This window comes from Cryptomeria japonica, unplaced genomic scaffold (genome assembly GCF_030272615.1).
Source record: "Cryptomeria japonica unplaced genomic scaffold, Sugi_1.0 HiC_scaffold_457, whole genome shotgun sequence".
Classification (NCBI taxonomy): domain Eukaryota; kingdom Viridiplantae; phylum Streptophyta; class Pinopsida; order Cupressales; family Cupressaceae; genus Cryptomeria; species Cryptomeria japonica.
The window spans coordinates 36,612-50,678 of record NW_026729277.1 but is presented as its reverse complement, the minus strand read 5'-3'; the positions used below and the strand labels follow the sequence as shown (position 1 = coordinate 50,678).

The 14,067-nt window shown below is 32.8% G+C and overlaps 1 long non-coding RNA gene across 1 annotated transcript; it reads left to right on the top strand.

The window, feature by feature from the left end:
* The first annotated feature begins 13,041 nt into the window (after window positions 1-13,041).
* On the top strand, window positions 13,042-13,830 carry LOC131047667 (uncharacterized). Its single transcript, XR_009106275.2, has 2 exons — window positions 13,042-13,528; window positions 13,613-13,830. It is a non-coding gene; the product is annotated as an uncharacterized LOC131047667 (long non-coding RNA).
* Window positions 13,831-14,067: the final 237 nt, after the last annotated feature.

Here is a 14,067-nt window from a genome sequence, read left to right as displayed (position 1 = left end):
TTTTGAGTTTCCTCTAATTGGATCTAACTTTACCCACTAGGGCAAGGAGTTTGGGCAAGAAATCCCTCAATTGAGCTAGTACATCTTTAATAACAAGCCATATCATAATAGAAATAGAAAAAAATTCCTCATTTAAGATGTTAGTAGACCAATTAATTGATCTAAAAATAAAGTTACTGGCATTTCCAAAATTACTTTGCAGCACTCATTCTTGGATGGCATGGGTTTAAAAAACATGACAAAATACCCTTTATGAATCATTCTTGAAAATGTAACATGAATCCCCAACCTTTTCCCCAAACCCTATTAAACCACTCAACAATAAACATTTAAAAATCAACCCATCAATATTAACGATTGAATTCACCATTATAAATAAAGCTGAAAAATAAATAATAGGGCAGGTAAACATCACAAACCCTATTTTAATTTTGGTTATCCATGTGAAAGTAAGGAATTCTGAATGTTAGACAAACATGAAAAGTACATCAATGAAAAATGAGCTATGACCACAAAAGGATAAAATAAAAAGGAAGTTCCACAAATCCATTCCCACCACACTACTATACGAAATTTGCAAACTCACCATAAATGCATGAAACTCTTTGAAATTGTTATAGAAAGCGTTGAACCAACCATAGGCCGTACTAATCAGCAATCTCTAATAACATCGTGATTGTAAAGAAAGACTATTGTACATAAGAATAACGCTCTAAGTAAGAAGGAAAGCCAAGACTATTGTACATACGCCAATAACTGAATAGTAGCCTACAAGGTAAAGGCAAGACTTTATAATAAGTTAGCGTTCAAGTCGGATCCGGACCATTTGCGTTCACACGGCTAAACATTGAATATCCCTCTCCCTCTCCCTCACTTCCTCTTCTTAGAGAAACTCTTCAAAGTGCCAAATATAAATATTTGTACTTTGTGAACAACCGAAATATTATTCTAGCTCATTTGATGCCTGATTAACGCAATAAATTTGTCGTACACGCGTGGAAAACAAGTCGACTTTGTGGACAATTTCCGACAGGAAAATCTTGGCTTTTCAGTTATGCACGCCACGTATAGCCATTAGTCTTCTTATTCATTTATTTGTTGTAAAATATAGTTGCTGAGGACTGTGAATTGGAAGCCTCTACTGCGCTCGCCTTCACCTGTTTTACTTTATTGTGACACCATTCGAGTTTTTTGTCGAGAGGCGATCTACAATGGGATCGATGGATCAATATTGTCCGTAAACAAAAAAAATGCTTATTACGAAAAATTTGACGTGGCAGAGTAATGTGGTGCAGTGGTATTTAATGCACACAGAGATGAAATTTAATGATTCGAGTGGGGCTCCCTTTGCTATTCGCTTTGCATCAATACCTGTTAGTCACTAAATCTAAATCTACAATTTCAGCTAATAATTTGCTCTTGAATGGGTTTAAAACTGTCCATTTTATAGTTTCCCTCTTGGGGGTTCTTCTGCTATCCATTTTTTTGAAGCTTGTGTGTTTTTCTTTGTCATATCAGCTATGTGAATTATAAGTTTATAATTTACTTCTTTATAAATTATTTTTTAATATTTTAATTTATTTTATTTGAATGGAAGCTAGAACATCAACTAGGATCACACATAAGATATCTTATATTACAAGAGTTTTAATGCAAATACATTTTCTTCTATCAAAATAATGATTTATAATGCATGTGTTGAACTATTTTCATCTCTTTGCATAATGCCTCTAATAACATATTTATAGTGAATCTTTTGATTCTTGCAAGTATTATCTTGCATAGCTCTCATTTGTCAAAGAGAATGCATGGTGATTTATTCATATTTATGAATTGTGGGATATTATGTGAGGTTTCATTCAAAAATGCTATATGTAAATACATATTCTTCTATCAATATGATGATTTATGAAACATGTGTTGAGTTATTTTCATCTTCTTGCATAATGCCTCTAATAACATATTTATAGTGAATCTTTTGATTGTTGCAAGTATTTTCTTGCGTAGCTCCTATTTGTCGCATTGAATACAATGATTTATTCATACTTATGAATGTTAAATATTTGGAATTTGATATCTCTCGATGAATTTTACATAGATTCTCTAAAATATAGGTATACTAGTGTACATTTATATCATAAGTGATAGCATTTGTAACAAACACTGAACAACAGTATGATTCTTAGATTGTTTCTGAGTATTAAAATTTTATAAACTTTTTAAGAATTATATGATAATTGTTTTTGTCATATTAAGCAAGCAAATGATAGTCCTAGTAATGGGTTATGGATATTAATTTATGCAATTAATTATTTATCATAGACAATGATAGAAATTGTTTTATACAACAATATATTCTCAAAATATAATAAGGAAAATGAATGTAATAAGATAAATCCTCCTCCATTACTATTTTATATTCTTTCTTAAATTAATAGTAGATTTCTTTTTTCCTTATTAGCTAAACGAGTGTAGGCATTTTGCCACATAGGAAATCAACTTATAAAGTGAAAATTCATTTCAATGAAAAGAGTTTTTAATGGTTAGATCATCCACTCATCCTTTATCTTGTGGGAAATTGATTTTATGTGTGAAAACCAAGGGACACAGAAGGTCAAAAAGGGAGATTTACATTACAAATCATCAAGAGAATAAATACTAACTAAGGGAGAGGACCCAATAGTTGAGCACCCTAACTTCGCACTTCTCAAAATTCTGCATGGAAATTTCAAATCACTCCCATTTTTTTACAGCAACTTACTTGGCAAGTCCATTCTTATAACTAAGGTTTCAGGACCACATCATCAAATATGATGCCACATCACCATGCTTTTTGTCAAGGTGTCCAAAAAAGCCCCAAAAAAGGTGAGACCAATAGTCATGCATAAGGGGCCCCCATACTTGTGTAGTTGATGTGGCATCACATGATTGGTTGTCTCTTACAACTAAGGGTACATTTCATTCAATTATGGGTATTAAATTCACAACTATTGGTGCAATGTTGTAAAAAAAATTGGACATAAATCAACAACTATGGGTATTAAATAAATAACTACCAACACAACAATTGGAATGTGCTCAAGAACTGGATCCTCTCCCATACACATGATTGTGATATGTTATTGTATGTTCCTTTGTAGAGATGGTTTGGAATGATATACTTTTTATTTTGCTGTGTCCGCTTGATCAAAAATTTATGTTGCTCATTTGAAAATTTATATGGCATTTTTTAAAAGGCAATGATAAGAAAATAATTTTTCTTTAGTGTGAGATGCAATATCAAAAGAAGATAAAAGGATTTATTTTCTTTGGAGATATACTATATTGATTTTAATTTATAAGATGTGTTTCCATTCGTCTTAGTCAAAATTTGGTTGCATGAGAGTTTACAAAGTCTGCCTACAAAATGATCAATTATTTATAAATAGGAAATCTGCAATTTATAGTCATGTGGGACAAACACTTAAGTTGGTCTTATTGTTATTTTCTATGTAGTTGAATATTTATTCTTTTCATTATCAAAGTGGAATGTTCAAGTATCAGGATATAAGGCAATGGTGACTTTTTTCAAGTGGTTCCATAAAATATTGAATAAAATAACTATTAGATAATGATATTAAAAGAAGGATAATCAAATATGGATGGTAATAAAAAAATCAAAATATTACAATTGAAATGGAGTTGATATCAAGAGTCTTTTTCAATCTTGAAGGAGGATAAATTTACTGATGTGAAAGTGAAATGTTGGAATATGGGATCTTGGGTCAATCAATGCAAACTAAATATTCCAATTCCTTTCATAACATTGGAAAATGAATAGGCCTAACTATAGTCCTAAAAGGAGGGCTAGGAACTTTGATTTAGTTCCTTTGCTGCAAAATAAATGAGATAGTGAAGTGTGTGCAGATGAAATAGGTAAATGATGAAAAAAAATGATTATAATTAATAGTAAATAAAAGATACACTATGAAATATTGAAACAAGACAAATCTACAAGACAAACAAAGAAGAATCTAGATTTGAAATTTGGAGTAGACTGTGTTAGAGAGGGGTGTTGGGCATCCTAGTCTAAAGGTGTTTGAAATCATTGTAGATGATTGAAAAAATAATTATAAGGTTATGTACCGATGTTTTGCAAAAAATCCATCTCAAAATGATAGAGTAAGAGCACTAAGTGCCCTAGTGTGAAGCTTTTTCATTCATTCAAATTTTGAAGTCTATCACCATCTGTTGTAGAGTTATATATAACATTCCCACTATAAGATCTACATCCACACACATGAAAAATAAAAAAAAAATATTGTGCCATTAAGGGCATTCCTAAGTCAAACCCCATGTTAGTGTTTCCACTTATACAATGGCTAATGATGAGCTTTGGGTGCGTGCCCTTACAAGGATATAAACTAAACAAGTAATAAAATGTTGAATTGAGAGGATATTACCTCAAGTATGAAACCCTTTCATGGAATCTTACACAAGGCTTAATGTGATGGAGTGAAGTCTTGTAACATATTAGTGTGTTGTTTCAACATTAAGAAACATGATATAATTGACCAAACTTGCATGGTTGAATGTTTTGCTCCTTAAATGTAGATATATGTTGGATTTGATTAGTAGGATGTTAGGATTCTGATTTGAACTTGATAGACTTGGAAATTTGAAAGGGATATCTTTTAATCCTATGAACTAGTAGAATTTTTCATGTGGAGTCCTTGGTTTCTTTTCACCATAGCCTCTTAATTCCCTTTTATTCATATGGTTGAGAGTGGGGTTGTTGACATGTCAAAGCTGATATTGGTTCCATAATCAAATTCCAATGTCAAAAGACATGTCTTTCTGAGATTTCATTGAGAATGTGCACTTCTTCTTCTGAGTAGTTGGGAGTTACGAGCACAAGCCAACATAGTTTTCCAAACTTATGTTGGGACCAGATAGTGGTTTAAAAATCACTTCGAACCTTTGAAAATCATTTTGTAAGAGATTTTGAAACTTATGACAAGAAAATCTTTGGGATGTCATGAAAACCATATTGTGGCATGGCAAGGTTGTGGAAACCATGTTGGGAGCCAACTAAAGTTTAATAACCACTGGACTTAGCCAAAAAGCCAAAGACTTAGGCATAGTTTTTCAAAATTTTACAACATGGGCGGGCAAAATAGTTCATTTCATGTATTCTTAGACTAGTTATCAATGGTAAATCATGGGCATGAAAATGCTAATGAAAATGCATTTGTGTGATAGAAGCTTGTTATTTTTAATTATTCATACATATGTTTGAGGGTTCACTTAGAAAAATATATCTCCTTTTAACATACTACTAGCCTAATAAAGTTTTTTATAAATACCACTAATTTGTCAAATATTAGAAGACAAAGAAGTGAAGGTCAACCAACTAAAATAAAAGACTAAAATATATAAAATACACAATATAAATGCATACTTACAAAAAAATTGTAATTTTAAATTAATCCTAAATTGTTAGATGTACATTTGTACACAAGATCAACAAAACATCTTAATCACACAATTGACACTAATTTCTTATTTACCATTCTTAATTTATTGTACTTACATACATTTTATTGAATTAAACTTAAAACTAAACTTAGCCCACGGGAAGGATGATGTAGACTAAAGTCGACTACAAAGAAAATGACAGATTTATTTTTTGAGAAAACTTATTTATTACTTTGAATATAAGCCTACAAGGTGGAATACTATGAACGATTAGTATAACATAAATGTGATAAATATCGGTTTACTATGTGAAAGATAAGGAAAGGATTCAGAATAACTTTATTAGACAATCAGGTAAATATTTTCCGAACGTTGTTGTAGGCGGATTCACATGGCTAGACGTTGAATATCCTTTTCCCCGAATTTCTTCAGTTTGCCTTCACATGTGAGACTTCCTTAGCTTTCTCAAAAGGAGACGCTAATGTCGCATCTAAACTCTTGAAAATGCCAAAATATCTGGACTTTGAGAACCGCCGAAATATTAATCCAACTCCTTAATTGATGCCTGATTAACACAATAAATTTGTCGTCCATGCGTCTGAAAACAAGTAAAGTTTGTGGACAATCTCGTACTCGCAAATCTTGCCTTTTCTGTCATTCACGCAACGTACAACCATTAATTTTCTTATAAGCAGTGTGAATTGGAAGTTTCTATTGCGCTCACCTTCACCTGGTTGTGTATAAATACTCCAACTCTCGCAATATTTCAATTCACTATCAACAATGGCGATGGCTCTTCATCAATCACTTCTACCTATCCTGTTGTTGGCATTTGTGTCAGTGTGCTCTTCGGAGAGGCTATTTCCTCCTTTCCACCAAAATGGAAAGCCTTTACCAGGAGCTCACCCTCCTACGCTCCCACCACCACCACTTCACAGCCCACAACCACACAACCCTTCTCCCTTAATTCAGAAGTCCCCATTTGAGAAGAAGCCCCCCATGCAAGACGCTCACCCTCCTACATTTTCAAACCCACAATCGCCCCACCCTTCTTCCCTTATTACAAAGCCCCCACCTTTCCACAAACCCCCACCATTCTCTCCTGCTAATGTTCCTCTCTATCACAAACCAGGCTCTCCTTTATTCAATGATCCTGGTGAAGTGCATCCTCCCTTGAAGAAATCTCCTCCCAAGCCTATTATAATAAACCCCCCACCAAAGCATGGACAGTACAATCCTCCTCCCATGCATAACTCTCCTCCACCTCATCCTACTTATTAGACATTTTGTAAGTTCACAATTCCGTTTCAACTCATTTTATATTTCCATCTCTTAAATGGGTCACTAACTAAGTTTTCTTTTTGTTCTTGTTGCAGATAGAATGTCCGCGGAGAATATATAGACTATAAGGAAAGGAGATGTCGTTTAGATTGTAATGAGCAATAGTAGTATTAGTACTTGTTGGTTTTGCTGATGAGAGAGACGACGGGATACATGAACTATTTACTCGTCGATGCTGTTATCGGTGTAACGCAGAAGCCTCGGCTTGTCTATGTATTATCGTATTGTTATGTTATAAATAAATTTATATTACAATAATAATAGCACGTCTCGTACTATTTTAATGGACTTTCCTTTGTTAATAAATTAATTACTTGCCTGTTCAATTTTATATATTTTTATTTACGGTAGTCTTACCTGTGCGGAAGATGTAAATCTCACTTCATAATTGTAATCGTTTTGTCCTGGAAGGCCTGTAATTTCAAAAAGAGCCATGCATGTTAAACAAAAATCCGTTCATTGTTGTAGCATTCCCTGTCATTGACACCAATTGTAATACGAATTGGAAATTATGTTTCATAATTCAGTTCATTTAATCAATTTTCTATATAAGCTATGAGAGAAAAGCATGCATACAAACTTACATAATAACAATTATACCAAAACAAATATACAAGTCACAAGATAACACAAGATATACTGTAGGAAAATTCTCATGAGGGAAAAATCGAGCTTCCAAAAGCATCCATACTCATTCTTATTATCAAGCAATAAAGCAACACAAAACACTTGTAAAGTTACAATGAATACTTCTAAAACATCAAGCCCTTCAATACATTCTCCATGTGTCCAAGTATGAATCTACACATCCCATGCCAAGCTTGACATATGCACTCCTCATAAAGACTCAATAATAACAACTCACTCATCCAACCACCCTTAACAACTAAACATGTGCTTGCTTATATAGAATCAATGTCACATATAAATATAACCGACTGGTAGAGCATATCATGTGAATCAAAACCATGAGTTTAAAAAACCATTGACCCCACATTTAATATTGGGTACTAAGTTTTCACTTTATTAATATTTTCCTAGTATTAAATTAAATACATTTCTCCAATGTGAGACCCACATTAGATTTTTTTTCAATATTATATACAACACATAAAGTGGCCCCAATAATGTTAACTCCTAGTGATGCACATCCATCTAGGTGCCCAAAGGTGTACCACACATATAATAATAAATAAAATATTATATACATTATGCAACATCTACAACATATTATCCCACTTATTGTATACATTTGCATATGGGACAATCAATGAAATACATCATCATAACCATACATGAAACTGCATGAATATCCAATATTATCTCATGCTCCATCAAGATACCTACAATAAAATCAAAGTGACCACCATCTCAAGCAAGAACTACTCCCATCCTCCAACATTCAGGAAATGGAAGAAAAGGAAGAAGCCAAGGTGAAGACAAACCAATCCACAAATGCAAACATCAAATTTGATGTGATAACAAAGGCTCCAAGCTACTGTCATAAGGAAAAAATCCCACATGATTAGAAACGACATCCACATTACATGTCAATACATTCAGCCATCCATACCTCAGGTATAAACAATATCAGTTTACTTACCAATTCCAGATCAACCCATAGACCACAATTAAGCTCCTTATATCAAAATTATTAATGAAGAACATACATATCTAGGAACTCCCTTTGCATGGGTAATGTCAAGTTTGAAGATTAACTAAAATCTTATCAAGTTCATCCCTATTGTTCCAACTATTGCAATTCAAATTTCTCCTTATTTAATTTAAACTCCCCTTCTTTGTTGTTCCTAAATTTGTCAAAACACTTGGGTATTTTGTCTTCTTTTCCCTTCCCACCCCCCTTTTTTTTTTCTTTTCTTCACCTTCACTTCTAGTAAGGTGTTTTCTCTTATTTTTCTCTCCTCTCTTCTCCATAGAAGATACATTCTTATCAGCCCCTCTCATATTTCATCCTCACTTGAGAATGGATGGTTGTCAATGGAGAGATTTTAACCTTCTTTATCGCTCAAACCCTTTTTAGGTAAAGACACTACAACCCCCTTTGATTCTACTTGATCATGAAAATATTGAAATTTTTTTGTTCATTTCTTTAATCACCTTATCTCTAATCTTGTCTAATGCCAATGGCTAGCTATTCTTTGGCTATCCAGTAGTTGTATTGGGCAAATGATTTGGGATGGTAGTATTATCTTTTGGAGTAACTTTCAAAATATATTCCATAGTTGCATCCCTTTCAACATCAAATTTAGGATTTTTGCTCCCCATATTTTCTTTAGAATTAACATTGACATGATGAAAATATTCTTAAATAGCCACAATAGAGTCTTCTATAGGATTTTCCATATTTCTCTTGGTGACCTAAAAACAACTAATAACCTTGCATCCATATGTTGCAAGGTATTTTGAGTTTCCTCTACTTGAAGAACTTTATGCTCTAGGGCAAGGAGTTTAGGCAATAAATCCCACAATTGAGTCAGTACGTCTTTAATAACAAGCCATATCAAAATAGAAATAGAAAAAAAATACTCATTCAAGCTGTCAAAAGACTAATTAACTACTGTAATAATAGATTTACTAGTTGTACATTTCTAGAATTATTTTTGTAGCACTCATTCTTGCATGGCATGGGTTTAAAAAACACTATAATCCTTTATGAATCATTCTTGAAAATGTAACATCAATCCTCAACTTTTTTCCCAAACCCCACTAAGCCAATCAACAATAAACATTTAAAAAGTAACCCATGTCAATATTGAAGATTGAACCATTATTAGTGAAGCTGGAAAATAAATAATGGGGTAGGTAAACATTACAAACCCTACTTTTAAATTGGTTATCCATGTGAAAGTAAGGAATACTCAATGATCATCAAACATTAAAAATACATCAATGAAAAAATGAGCTATGACCTCAAAAGGATAAAATAAAAAGGAACTGTAAATCCATTTCCACCACACTACTATATGAAATTCACAAACCCACCATACAGGAATGAAACTCTTTAAAATTGTTATAGAAAGGGTAGAACCAATCTTAGGTGATACTAGTCACCAATTGCTAATAACATCACGATTCTAAAGAAGACTACTTTACATAAGAAATACACTCTAAGTAAGAAGGAAAGCCATTATAGAATAAAATAGGATAACTTTAACAAATGTAAGGTGGAATTATAGTGAAGAGGGAACAATTCTATAAAATAGGCCTAAAATAAAAATGACATGTTTTGTAAATAAAGCATAACCATCTCACAACCTTATCTCACAACCTAAATTATTGTTGAAAAAGGGATTTATAAGAATACTCTAATTGATATAACTAAATATTTATCATGGGTTAAGATTTCAAAGATCTTGCATATGTATCCAAGCATAACCTATTAAAAAATTTGGCTTGTAGATTTTTTTATTTCATTAGTCTATCAATTATAGAACTAATAATAGATCATCAAAGGTTACAAAGATAATATCAAGATTGAGAAATAAAAGTCTTGAATCATTTAATTCCAAATGATGTTGTTGATTCTATCATTGGCCTTCTTCTCATTTATTTATGTGTCAATTTATTTTAAAATTACTTTCCTAGATGATCCATATCAATGAAAATTTTCATATCCAAGATTACTTTGGAAATAACCTCTTTGATCTTATACATGACCCTCTATTAAGGTTTCATAGTTGTAATAATCCTAAATATGGTAAAATAAATTAGAAACTAACTAGAAATTGTGGAAATTTTTGAAATTATAAATTTTTAACTTTGTAATTACTCAAGAAATTATAAAGCTTTTGGTGCTTGAATATTGTTTTGTAGCTACAAAAGTGTAGGTGGAGTTTGGTAGTTCATATATAACGATATTTTTTTCATTTTAGAAACAAATATCTAATCACAAAAGTGTAATTAGTTTCCAAATATTCACACATAACAAAGAGGGTTTAAGAGTTTGGTTGTAGGATTGGAGTAGCAATATTATAAGTAGAATATTAGATCCTAAAAGTAGTTTTGTAAACAAAGAAGTGAATTCTGGTTACAAATTAGTGCTCAATAGTGGGGCTTACAAGAGTAGCATAAAATTCATAAAACAATAAGAAATGTATTGTTTCAAGTTTTCATATATAACTATATTTGCTACACCTTTTAAATAAATCTTTTAGTTCAACTAATAAATCTTAAAAGAAAAATGTAATAGATGAAATCAAAACTAAATATAGTAAAGTATCATTGAATAGGGAGATGTTCTAGAAAATGATTTTGGTTAGGCATGAGAGTTATAATTCAACCTAGATGAATCGGTCTCTTAAGTGTCCAAGCTTGAGGGTGTGCAGGTCTAGTCAATTTTTTTTTAAGCTAAACATCATATGCAACTAGTGACTTTTGGTAGCTAGTAAGACTTGAATAAAGTCTTCGGTATAGATTATGAAAATGAGGAATGTGTCATCACTTTATAAATTTTTAATTCATTTGAATAACAAATGATTTTGATTAAAATAAGACAAGTTTTTGATAGGGCCCTAACCCTACTACGAAAAGGGTAATTAGGACTACAAAAAAACTAACAAAGGAACAAACTAGTAGTAACGATATAGGTATTACAAATAGTTAAATGAAGCGAAAAATTTTGAAACTATGAAAGGTCAATAGTTCTACATTTTAGGAAGAAATTTGTTATATAATTATAAAAACATTTGAAATGTCTAAAAACTTAGCACTAACAATTTCCTTCTTCACTTTAGGATCCCATGGTATCTTTGTAATAAAGTCATTGTAACTAGCACTAAAAACCTGAAGATGAGTCCGTGGTAACAAATTAATCCCTCCCTAATTCAAAATTTAATATTAAAATTTGATCTCTTTGCCAGCTTTATCTTTCTTTTTTAGGGCCAACTAAACACAAATTCACACATTGTGTTGCTATTTCATTGTATTTAAAAGTATTTAATTCATTTATTCTAATACAATAAAGAATATCTTTCTCTTCAAATAAAATTTGTATTGCACATTTCAAGTGGTGCACTAAAAGAAATCAAGTTTTGTCAAAGCATTCATAGGAGCATTCACATGATACAAGATTGATGTGTCCTAGTATTGATATATTTCTTTTAGGGTTAGCATAGAAAAACATGTCCAGTTATGGCATACTAGCAACCTCATAAGAGTATTTTCCCAGCTTTCATTGTGTGTTCTATTTTCGAGGAGGGCCCCACAATCCACAATAGGACGACATAAAAGGTTAGGTAAGGGTTTTATATGATAAAGATTAAAATTAATTTAACATTCACAATTAGAATTAAGATCATGGTTAATCCTAACCATGACCTAAAATCTAATCACAACCGTTATTTAGATTTTATATTTTTAAATTTTTTTTATGTAGATTATAAATGATTATACATACACATTTTATATTTTGAGATTTGTTCCTGCAATAAATTATTCAAAATATATCTTATTATCGGCCTAACCATTGCACCTCCTTTAAGAGTAGGGATGCGACTAAACGGACTCCAAAAAGTGTGTTATTGACTTTTTCGAAAAATCAAAGCCGCAGCTTGTTCTACTGATCACAATCAAGAATCTGTAATTTTCGACTAAGACAAAAGTTATGCGAAAACTGTACAATAACACGCACTTTTTGGAGCCAGTTTAACCGCAGCCTTTAGAGTAGGTGGTAGTATATATAAATGGAGGTAGATCGATCAATTTAGAGCCACGAGTTACATCAATACCTCTAATTGTAGCCTACAAGGTAAAGGCAAGACTTTAGAATAACTTAGCGTTCAAGTCGGATCCAGCCCATTTGCATTCACGCGCCTAAACATTGAATATCCCTCTCAATCTCCCTCACTTTCTGCGGTTTGCCTCCACATGTGAAACGTCCTTCCCTTTCTCAAAAGGAGACGCTAATGCCGCAGAGTGCCAAATATTTGGACTTTGAGAATCGCAGAAATATTATTCCAACTCCTTAATCGATGCGTGATTAACGAACGAAATTTGTCGTAGACACGTTGAAAAAAAGTCGACTTTGTGGACAATCGTCGACACGCAAATCTTGACTTTTGTTTCAATTCACGCCACGTATAAGCTTTAGTCTTCTAATTTATTTATTTATTGTAAAATGAAGTAGATGAGCAGTGTGAATTGGAAGTTTCTACTGCGCCCGCCTTCACCGGTTTGTGTATAAATACTCTTCAATCCTTGCACCATTTCATCTCACCATCAACAATATTAGCGATGGCTCTTCACCATTCTTTTGTACTCATCGTCTTGTTGGCATTTGTGTCAGTGTGTTTATCGGAGAGGCCATTGCCTAGTCCTTTCCACCACAATGGAAAGCCATTACCAGGAGCTCACCCACCTACGCTCCCACCGCCACTACAAAGCCCACAACCTCACTTCCTTTCTCCATTCGAGAAGAAGCCTCCTATGAAAGACGCTCACTCTCCTACATTTCCAAAGCCACAATCACCCCACCCTTCTCCATTTGTTCCAAAGCCGCCTCCTTTCCACAAACTCCCACCCTTTTCTCCTGCTAATGCTCCTCTCTATCACAAGCCAGGCTCCCCCATAACCAATGGTCCTGCTGAAGTGCATCCTCCCTTGAAGAAAACTCCTCCCAAGTCAGTAATAAACCCTCCACCAAAGCATGGACAATACAGTCCTCCTCCCATGCATAACTCTCCTCCACCTCATCCTAGTTATTAGACATTTTGTAAGTTCACAATTCCGTTTCAACTCATTTTACATTTCCATCTCTTAAATGATTGATTAACTAAGTTTTCTTTTTTTTTTCTAGTTGCAGATAGCAAGTCCGAGGAGAATATATAGACTATAAATAAAGGAGACGTGGTTTAGATTGCAGTGGACAATAGTAGTATTACTACATGTCGATTTTGCCAATGAGAAGGATGACGGGACACATGAATTATTTACTCTTAAATATTGTTGTTAAAGAAGCCGCGGCTTCTCTATCTATTATCGTAATGTTATTATATATTTAGTTCTATATTACAATATTATTAGCATTTCTCACACGATTTTATAGGCGTTTCATTGTTAACAAATTAATTGGATGCTTCGATTTCATAGTTTTATACTTACCGTTGTCTTACCTACGTAAAAGATGTAACGGGAACGGAAAAAATCGATTTAATTAACGTAGTACTTTGTAAACGAAACGCCCGTTAAACAAAAGTGCATTCACTGTTGTAACATTGCGTGTCGTTGATGCTTTATTTTTCCGTCATTGTA